The 9579-nt window shown below is 35.5% G+C and overlaps 1 pseudogene; it reads left to right on the plus strand.

Moving 5' to 3' along the window:
- The window catches only part of LOC122136721, a 690060-nt pseudogene extending 681269 nt beyond the window's left edge, over positions 1 to 8791 (plus strand).
- Positions 8792 to 9579: the final 788 nt, after the last annotated feature.

Consider the following 9579-nt stretch of genomic DNA (forward strand, 5'->3'; position numbering starts at 1 on the left):
CTTATAGGCTAGCATTTGCATTATAGGTTTCTTTACTTCTAGTGTTTTAAGATCCCACTCAATACCAAAATAACACCTGATTCAGTGACTAACTTGCCACACACTTTGTGCAAACTTCAGAATGGATCAGCTGCTGAGGACGATGTGGTTGATATAGGAGACCACCAGACCATGCAAGAACAAGAGGCTGAGAGACCCAACCCAAATCCGTCACAGGTAAGATTACAATTAATTACAGGCTATCGTTCATCTTTTGCGTTTTCGTTTAGTTTATCTTTTACAGGAGTGATTTGCTATGATGACTTGATGCACACAATCTGAACAACAAATTTCATTCTTCTGCCATAGAATAGAATAGAATCACAAAGACTTTATTTTCATGTCAGGCACTTCCATTTTGCTCAGCAGGCCACAATAAAGCTGAATTGAGATCTCTGGCTGACATAAAACCATGCCCAAAGAGTGCAGCAAGGCACAAGATTCTAGAAAATGGGACCCCCAAAAGCTAGCTACACACAAGGAATCCCTAAAATATCTGTAAATTTAAGTTCAGTGATGACAATTTATCAAAACCCATCAGAGACTAATAATAAACTAAAAATGGTTAGATGAACTCATATGTAAAAGTGCTTGATCCCAAGGGTTCCCAGAATAATGCATACATTTCATGTGTAATCATATTTAGAAAATAACATATCACAAATAATTATAATCTTTTACTAGTGTTAGATTTTGCTCAGGTAGTAGAGCAAAGTTAATGTGTTCTGTGTCATTCATATAGGGCATTTTTAAATGATTAGAAACTTGACAAGATATGATAAACCTGAATACTTGAGAATGTTTTGTTCATTGTACTGAATGTTTTTTTTCAATCTCAATGTGTCATTTTGTAGGATGGAAATTGTGGAGATGACCTTTTGTACCCTGGAGCACCAATTACCAAAGGTCAAAGTTTGCTCCTTCTAATGGCTTACGTCCTGAGGCATAACCTGACCGGGATTGCACTGGACCATCTTTTAAGAATTTTTCATGAACTTTTCCCTGCACTGATACCAGCAACCTCATATCTCTTCCATAAATCCTATGGCCAATATGGCGAGTATGTGCCCCATTTCTACTGCCATCAGTGTTCAAATTATATTGGAACAAAAGAATGTGGTTTGACACAGTGTGTTCTGTGTGAGGCAGAATTTGATGTGGAAGCTAGTCTAGAAAAGGGTTCATATTTTTTGGTTATCAGTTTATCTTTGCAAATTAAAGAGATTCTGGAAAATCCCAACATCAAAATCCAAAGACATACATCAACTCCAGGTTTTATTTGTGATGTGCAATGTGGAGGGGAGTATAGGAGGCTTAAAGATAGTGGTGAAATAGGTGATGATGACATCAGTCTGATCTGGAACAGTGATGGGATCCCTGTTTTTAAAAGCTCTAGATGCCAAATATGGCCTATTCAGTGCCAAATCATAGAGCTACACCCTACAGATAGGAAGAACAACATATGTGTTCATTGTCTTTGGTTTGGAGAGAGCAAGCCTAATATACAGACTCTCCTAATTCCATTTGTAAAAGAGCTACAGGAACTTCAAAGTAATGGGATCACCTGGGGAGATGGTTGCACTTCAAAGGTGCATGCACTTGTATGTAGTGCAGATTCAGTTGCAAGGCCACTTCTCCAAAATAAGAAACAGTTTAATGGCATTTATGGCTGTGACTTCTGTTACCACAGAGGTGGAGGCTCCTATCCATATGTTATTCCTGAACCCCGTCTTCGTACAGAAGTTGAGCATTTTGACAATGCCATGAATGCAACACCTCAGCAGCCCATAATGGGAGTGAAAGGCCCAAGTCAACTAATGAAACTAGACAAATTTCAAATGGTGCAAGGCTTTGTTCCAGAATATCAGCATAGTGTATGCCTTGGAGTTACTAGACAGCTGACTTCTCTGTGGTTAGATTCCACAAACCATCAGCATGGTTGGTACATAGGCACCCAAACTGAGCAGATCGACGAAGTGCTTAAAAAAATTTCACTACCAACTGAGATCACAAGAGTACCACGATCTATGCAAGAAAGGAAGTTCTGGAAGGCGTCTGAGTGGAGGTCGTTTCTTTTGTTTTATGCTTTGCCTGTTTTAAATGGCATCCTCCCCAGAAAATACTGGAATCATCTTTTCCTTTTGGTTTTTGCAGTATATCATCTACTGCAAGAAAGGATCAGAGAGGCCGAGGTGGTGATAGCTGAGCAGGCATTGAAAAAATTTGTCAGGGAGTTTCAGGGATTATATGGCACAGCAAATGTGTCATTTAATGTGCACCTCATGACACACTTTGCTGCGAGTGTGAGGAACTGGGGACCATTGTGGGCCACATCCACATTTTCCTTTGAATCTTTTAACGGCACCCTGTTGACATATTTCAATGGCACAACTCATGTCCCTGTCCAAATAATGAAAAGGTACCTTAGGGAAAGGAGTCTCACAAAGAAAGGAGCAACAGTTATGCATAATGCCAATGAGTATGTCAAAGATCTTTTCTATGAACTACAGGGCAGAAAGTGTTCAACTGACAAATCAGTTCAGATCAGTGCCCATGTCAGAGTTTTTGGTAAATCAGTACAGAAAGATGTCTCGGTTTTACACATGCTTGCAATAGATGACCTACTAGGTGTTAGAGTGAAACAAGCCTCCTACTACAACCGTTTCATTGTGAATGGAATACTGTATCACTCTGACACAAACAACCGCCTACAGAAAAGAATCAACTCTGTTGTTGAGTTGCAGAATGGCACATTAGTCAGAATTGTGAATTTGGTCGTTTCTGGTGCAACACACTGTGTTTTGGTCAAGGAGCTTGTTAAGTCTTGAAGGAAGCTGTGCAGAGACACAACACTTAATATTGCATCAAGCTTTGTGTATGAAGTGTCTGAGTGCAATATAGTGTATGCCATCCATCCAGAGTCATTGACATGCAAATGTGTCATGGTTGAATCCAGGGAGAAGGTATATGTTATTCCTCTGCCAAACAACATTGAACGAGATTAACGTGGCATCAAGAAAATTTAATACTGCCAAGAAGTCCAAGATTCCTGAGACCTATTGAATTGACTTGTAAATACAATATCTGTACAAAGAATTACTGTTCTTTACCTGTTACATAAAGTGACCCTTCTGTCAATCAAGTGTTTGTGCATTAATTCAAGATGTAACAGTAAAAAAATGAACTTGTCTTACTCACTGCAGCATTGTAGCATATGACCCTTTAAGAAATCAGCCTAACAATGTCAATACACTTTCCATTAGTAGGCTACAGTAAATTAATAAATGACTAAATTTCCACTAAAAGTGTTTGCATTTTAGCATCTTTTGTGACAGTACTCTGATATGCTAATAAAAGTACACTTAAATTTTAGTGCACTTTGTTTACAGTCTACTAAGATTACACTACAGATGAAGTGAAATCAGTGTACACTTTAATAAATTATACTTTGTATTACAAATAAGCGTACTTACTAAAAGTACACTAAATTACCACTATACAGTTTTGTATTTTAACATATTTTATGAGAGTACTCTGATATGCCACTAAAAATACACTTATTTTAGAGTGTACTGTATAAAGTGTACAGAAGTCACACTTCTAATGAAGTGAGAACATAGTACACTTTAAAAAAGTATACTAACAATTAATTTCAAAAAAAATATACTTCCCATAAGTACACTGAATTGCCACTCTAAGTATGTCAAATTTAATATACTTAAAAAAAATTAATCTTCAATACAATTCATATTTAATTTTCAAAAATGTATTATTTAAAAAGTTAAATTTAAAAAATTATTTTTTTAATGTTATTTTAGTATACTTACTGTTTGGACTATTAAGTTGAACTTAATTACATCTTTTTTGAAGTATACTTTTAAAAAGTACATATTAAATACTCTTTAAATAAAGTACAACAAGTAGAAGCATACTTGTTTTATAATTCATGTACTTCATTCATATTTCAAATACACTAAAGTATACTACTTTTTTACCTGGGAAGCCGACCAGATGTGGGCCGGATCTGGGCAGAAACTGCTTGGTGTCTGGGTGAAAGCTGGATGGAGAAACAGATGGAGAAACAGATGGAGAAACAGATGATCATAGCTGTACAAGGATAGCTGTACAAGGGATTTTTGGTGCTGGAAATCCATTTATTTTTTGCTGAAAATTCTGCGTCTTCATGGAGAGCAGGTCATTGTTGCCTAGCAACAGCAGACGCCACTGGAGCGCAAGCATAGAGCGCAGGCTACATAGTGCTTTGGAAAAAAAGGAGAAAGCGGCGCGGCTAGCATTTTCCATACGTTTTCAGTCGCGACATGCAAATATGGTCTGGGGTTGAAGGAGAATGCTGTGTTTTTAAAAAATATTTATTTATTTATTTTTGCTGGACTCGGTTGAGACCAACGAGAACATTTGGCGAGTCCAATGACCAAGTCCGAGACAAGTCAGAGTGCAAACACCAACGAGTCCGAGACGATAGAAAAATGTCTCGAGACCGGACTCGAGTACTTTCGAGATCTGATAAATAAATATTTAAATATCTAAATTAAAACAGTAAGGGTTTCTTTTGCTCACCGGTTCCTGCACAGTTTTAAAAAGCATTTCAAGTAAGTACTTTGCAGGTCTGGGGGAAAAAAAGAGAACATAGTATGGAAAAATATTTGTGTATCGACTATTTGCTCTATTCAGTATTCTAAAATATAAAATTAATAATTTCTAAAAATAAATTCATAATACAAGTAGGAAGATTTCATGACGATCATTTAGTGATCATTTGAACAGGACTGAGAATTCAAGGCGCACATTTTCATAATGCAGATCTCTTTAAACCAGCAAAAGATAATGTAGGCCTAGTAGAAAATGTATCTGTATTTCAGTTGATTAACCTACTCTTGACAGAGAGCTGGTTTGGATTTTGCGAGACAGAGACGGCATTGCGGCGGTTTGATTGACGATCGCGCTGTGCTTATTCAGTGGTGTATCATATCGTAGCCTATAATGTTTAAATCATTAATTGCCTTTTATATATATATATATATATATATATATATATATATATATATATATATATATATATATATATATATATATATAAACAAATAGTAGAACGTGTATGATTTATTATTTTAGGTAATATTAAGCCTACTCTTGCCAAGCTATGATTTCTGAGAAATGCATTTCTGAGTGGCAACAGCAATGCGGCGTTTGATTTGCGCTCTTTTCATTCAAAAAGTTTACATTCATTCACTTCACACACTCATTATTGCGTGAATTTAGAGGTTTGTGTAAAATATCGCACTTATCCCCTGGCTCACTGAATCTAGCAAACACCAGAATGTGCTGCAGCCTAAGCCAAATATTCGGGCAGAATTATTCGTCATCCGTTATTCGCAGTGTTGGGAAGGTTACTTTGGAAATGTAATAGGTTACAGATTACAAGTTACCCTATTTAAAATGTAATAGTAGTGTAACTTTTTCAATTATTTTTGCTGCATTTACATTTTTTTTTTCTGACATTTATATTTGGCAGATCAAGATTTGCTATAGTTACTTTACATAGTAGAGAAGATTTTATGATCACTAAAACATGTCCATGACTTAATTACGTTTTGCTTTGAATGTAGTTATTAGAAAATCAAACTATATTTATATATTATGTGTTGTAGTTATTTACTTGTTATTAATGAAGATGGGTGTCATCAATTTTCTGTTATTTTATTTTTTTCATTCTTACTGTTATTTATGTTTGAAAGAATCTACATTATATCATTTTCTATGTTTCTAGACAGACATCTTGTATGTTAATAAAGGCAGAATAAAAAATAAAAAATAGACAGAAATGTTAACAATAGAAAAACAGAAAACAGAAACACATAGATGTGAGAGCAGTGTTACTGAATGAGCCTTTTAAATATTTTTTATATTCCTTAAATGTGTAAATTAATTAAAAAAATAACCAAGTAAACTGATTTACTGGTTTGGGCAAATCTGCTTCTTCCACACAGACATTCATGTTCAGTGAAGCTCCTCCCACAACAATCACACATGCAGCAGTTCACCAATAAATGCAGGGGTATCTCCATCAGTTCACAAGAGAAGACGAGCATCAAATCATCAGGAATAGCTGAAATCTGTAAAGACTGAGTTTATTAAAGAGGGCAGAGAGAAGATGAGAGATCCAGAACCCTGCAGAATCAAACACACTGAAGATACTGAAGAACAAACAGGTTGGTCTTTATTCTTCATTAATGAGACTGAAGGTTAAGTTTTAAACAGTTTTTGTTTGTTGTAATAGGACAATCTTTATAGCTCTGTAATAATATGGGACACTTTCTATGAACTACTTATTTTCCCAATAAAATTTGCTAGATGTAGTTGATCAAACATATTTAATAGTTAAACATAGGATTTGTGATTATAATGTTTTAAAAATAATAATTTGGAGATCAATGTACCTCGTTCCTGGAAAGGTTCAGGGGTGTATAATTTATTTAAAAAAAAATGCATCAAAATGACCAAAGTTTTGTAATGCAACTGTCTACTTTACACTGTAACATCAGGGTTCATTACTGAAAGTTGCTGAAAATGAACCGTTTTTTCTTTTATCTCAGAGTCGATTGAAGAAAACAAGGAGATTGAAGAATTGAGTGAATATGAGAAGAAAAATAATGCTAAAACTGGAGAAAGAAGTTTTAGCTGCTCTCAGAGCAAACAGAAAGATTTAAAGAAAAGAAGAGCCGAGAAATCTTTCACCTGCACTCAGTGTGGAAAGAGTTTGACAAGCAAAAGTAGTCTTGATGTTCACTTGAGAGTTCATACTGGAGAGAAACCATTCACGTGTGATCAGTGCAGCAAGAGTTTCAAACAATCATCAAACCTCAAAGATCACATGAACATCCATACTGGAGAGAAACCATACAAGTGTTCACACTGCGAAAAGAGATTCAATCAGTCAGGAAATCTGAAAGCACATGAGATGATTCACATTAGAAAAAAAACTTCCACATGTGATCAGTGTGGAAAGAGTCTCGCACACTCAGCAAACCTTAAGCATCTCATGATCATCCACACTGGAGAGAAACTGCACATATGTGATCACTGCAGCAAAACATTTTTGAGAGCTTCATACCTGAAGAAACAACTGAGAGTTTATAAAAAAGAGAAGCCACATTCATGCCATTTGTGTGGAAAGAGCTTTTCATGGCTACAAAGTTTAAAAGTACACCAGAAAATTCATACTGGTGTGAGAGAGTACATGTGCTTTGAGTGTGAAAAGACTTTTACTACAGCAAACTATCTAAAACTGCATGAGAGGATCCACTCTGGAGAAAAACCTTACAAGTGTTCACACTGTGACAAGAGATTCAGTCATTCATCAAGTCTGAAAAGACATGAGAGGATCCACACTGGAGAGAAACCATACAAGTGTTCACACTGTGACAAGAGATTCAGTAATTCATCAAGTCTGAAAACACATGAGAGGATTCACACGGGAGAGAAACCATACAAGTGTTCACACTGACAAGAGATTCAATTATTCATCAAGTCTGAAAACACATGAGAGGATTCACACTGGAGAGAAACCATACAAGTGTTCACACTGTGACAAGAGATTCAGTGATTCATCAAGCCTGAAAACCACATGAGAGGCTCCACACGGGAGAGAAACCGTATCCCTGCACCGCATGTGGGAAGCGTTTCATTCAATCATCTTCTCTACACATTCACACAAAAAAGTATCACAGTAGATCATCTTCAGATCCAGTACTTTCAGATCTGATGCTGCATCCTCACCAAAAGTGACACCATAATATATCAAGCAATAAAATATTGTCTGGATAAATCTGTCCTAACCAGTCATTACAAGTGACATGACAAAGAAACATTATCTGAAGTTTTCAAAGTGAATAAAGTTCATCTTCATCTTCAAAACCAGCAGATTCAACTGAGATTCAGATCAACTCAAAGATAGAGTTCCTCCCCAAAGAACATGTCCGAAAGGTTTATTCTTGTATCATTCTTTATCATTTTGCTTCATGATATAAAAAATATCACTGTGCATTCTTATGAGTTTCATATTATGTTCAGTTGTTTTATAATGCATGTATCACTTGTAGTTTGCTGACTCTTTCATGAAGGAAAGTAGATTTTTACAAACTGTTCTTGTTCAGGAAGCTGAAGAAGAGGCTGTAACACTTTAAAGAGACACCAAGATTTAATGTTAACTTGTTCTTCATTGTTGTTTTTAAAATAAATCCTCCACTTGATGAATTTTAGAAAATGCAGATGCAAGATATACTGTCATGTGGATTTGTAACTGATTCTTCTGTGCTTCTTCTGTAAGTATGGATGGTATCTGAACTCGGTATTAAACAAGCTCTGGGGCTAAAATATAAAAGACTGTAGTACTGATAAGCTCTGATCTGGTGACCGGTTCTGCTTTCAGTACTGGAGAAATTATGAAAAACCACTTACAGTTTATTATTGCTACATAAAAGTTATCAAGCTAATTGTACCTTTCCAACTGTTTTTATATGTGATCATATCAAGGCATTTGTCTATAATGTGTTTTCATTATTTACAATCCAAAAGTGAGATATCTCTTCCACTTTAGAACTGTGTGATTAATCTAACTTTATTTTAAATTCTGAGCTTGGCTTTGGGGTAAAGCGATATATTGGAGAAAATCTGATGTGTCAGTATACTGGATCTACGCATTAGTTCTTAAAGTGACAGCAGCCTAATGAAACTGTAGTGTATCCGTATGTTTAATTAATGTAAATAAAAAACAAGAAAAGGTAAAGTTCATTTGATATGATAGTGTTGTGTTGTGAGCTGTAATGTATTATGTGCGTTCTTACACAGGTCTCCTGGAGCTGGAGGAGGTTGAGTGCAGTGTGAAGGACTGTGCTGATGCTGTTCTCTGTAGATCTGTTTGCTCTGTGTGTATACTGCTGCAGCTCAGGCTGGATTTGATATACTATATATATATAAATATACCGATCTGAGTAAGATAAACAAAGTAGCAGTTTCAGTTGCTTGGTCTTTTTTCTCTGTGGCAGAAACTTCTCAAATACATTCTTTAGACGCATTATCATTGTAGCTTCTTCAGATGCAAAATAAATCTATATGTTTATGAAAAGTGGCGGCCCAAATGGCCAATTGCTATTTTAAGTATGAAGGTCCCTCTCCAAAGACAAAATGCTGGATTAAATATTAAAGAAAAAGAAAAATGTTATAAAGGCATCTGTATTGTTATCAGTGATACTGGCCTTCAGTCATTAAACAAATATTACAAATATACTGTCTTTATGTTGTTTCTACATTATGCTATTGATAAACATTTTCATTTTGGTAAATAGCAAATTTGTCAAACATTCTTAGCAGCTGTACCATGTTGTACCATAGTTCTGCACCTCTCAAAAGTAACACTTTTGTAACACTTTACTTTTAAAAAAGTAAAGTTTTTAACAAAGTTAATGTAATGACTTGTGCTTGATGATATTTGTTATTTACTTTGATTTATGGAGCAAAGGG

This window comes from Cyprinus carpio, chromosome B3 (genome assembly GCF_018340385.1).
Source record: "Cyprinus carpio isolate SPL01 chromosome B3, ASM1834038v1, whole genome shotgun sequence".
NCBI classification, from domain to species: Eukaryota; Metazoa; Chordata; class Actinopteri; order Cypriniformes; family Cyprinidae; genus Cyprinus; species Cyprinus carpio.